Source organism: Anopheles coluzzii, chromosome 3 (assembly GCF_943734685.1).
Source record: "Anopheles coluzzii chromosome 3, AcolN3, whole genome shotgun sequence".
In the NCBI taxonomy this organism is placed as follows: Eukaryota; Metazoa; Arthropoda; class Insecta; order Diptera; family Culicidae; genus Anopheles; species Anopheles coluzzii.
In genome coordinates, this window is record NC_064671.1 from 70,138,792 (window position 1) to 70,140,805 (window position 2,014).

Below are 2,014 nucleotides of genomic sequence, written 5' to 3' on the forward strand. Positions count from 1 at the left end.
TCTTTTCTTGATATTCGTCAACTTTTTAAAGTACAATATTACAAACAAACGATGTAAAAATGGCCGAAAATGCTTTCAGACCACTGCTTGCACAACAACTAAAACCTCAATGTATGCTACGATGAAACCATTGAAGCTTTTTCATCCAGCTGTCAAAACTTTCCCACGCTTTTTGATCAAATGTTCTGGACGACTCGACCTCTGTATTATATAGACTTTGGGTTTGATCAATAGATGGCGTATTACAACTCATCATTATATTGCTATCCTTTTCTTGCAATGTGTTTCGACAAGTTTCATCTTTCATGGCCTATATAGCCTTCTAACTTTTCGAGCAAAAATCTATATGAATGGTCGTGTGGTTAGATACGTGAGTATCAACACCAGCGACCATTACTCAAATCTCACTTGCTTCAGTGCTAGTGGTTTACGTTGGAGTTTAGTATTTAAACAATAGTATCGCCGTTCTAGTTCTAGTGATGCATAACTTCAATGCGAAACCATACAACAGTACAGAGGAAATGAGAAAGCTCTCCTCCAAGCGATGAAGCTCAGCTGGTTGGGGTATCCCACCAACAGATAGCGCCACCAGCTTTTTTGCTATTTTTAGAACGCATGAGTCGTTTGCCGTCTGCTAAACGAAGTCTTTCTATATTCCGTTTAGGTAGAGAACTTGAGCCGTTTAGCGGTCGTTTAGTGGATTTGTGGCACTTGGGGTGCCACAAATCCACTAAATGAACACAACATGGATTATACACGGCTCAAGCTCTCAACCTAAACGGAATATAGAAAGATTTCGTTTAGCAGATGGCAAACGACTCATGCATTCTAAAAATAGCAAACAAATAGTCACACAGTGGAGCTTTCCTTGCTTTTAGCGTTTTCTCCTTCCCTCTGTGCTGCTGTATGGTTTCGCATTGCAGTTATGCTTCGCTAGAACTAGAACGGCGGTACGATTGTTTAAACACTAAACTCCAACGTGTACCACTAGCACTGAAGCAAGTGAGATTTGAGTAATGGTCGTTGGTGTTGATACCCACGTATCTGACCACACGACCATTCATATAGATTTTGCTCGAAAAGTTAGAAGGCTAAATAGATCATGAATAGATTAAACTTGTCGAAAGCCATTGCAAGAAAAAGACAGTCGTTCACCATCTGCTTAACGAAGTCGTTTTAGATTCCTTTTAGGTTGAGAGCTTGTGCCGGTTATAACCCGTTTTGTGGTCATTTAGGCCCGGGCCTTTGAAAATATTGTGGGAACATTTGTTGTCAAATCGTATGGACCAACTGTCAAACTCATGTTACGGGAACATTTTTGTTCCAAGAGAAACAAATCGATTTTTTCATGTTTATGGATCGCAGGAACATTTTCGGAATTGTTTGCATAGCAAGACGAATAAAAAATAATTTCAACTTAATTTTATAATGTTTTTTTTTTTGTGAGGAAATACGTTCACAATTTTTGAAATAAACAGAAAAATCAATCAATTTTGCCATTGAACAAATGTTACCGTAAAATGTTCATACACCCGTGCCTTAGTGGGTTAGTGGCACTTGAGCTATGCTTTGTTTCTTCTTCTTCTTCTTCTTCTTCTTTTTTAGCACAACAACCGTAGTCGGTCAAGGCCTTCCAATACCACTAGTGGGCTTGGCTTTCAATGACTTATTGATTACTGTAACAGGATAGTCAGTCCTACGTGTGGGAACATGGTCCATTGGGTCTTGATCCCATGACAGGCATGTTGGGTGCTTTATTTAGAGCTTACCAATGGAAGACCTTATTAAAAACATTCCTTATTTATGATTAATTTATCCCTTTAACATCCACACGTTAAATAAAATAAATGTTAATTTTTAAACGACTAATTTTTCCCCTGATGTTTTCCCTTTTTAACTTCATCCGTGACCGTACTGTCAAAAACTCGAAAGACGTCAACTGTCAAACTGAATCGTTGCATGGGTATTATTACCCGTTTGTTCTTTGGGTTGTCGCCACCGCGGAGGCCTGGTT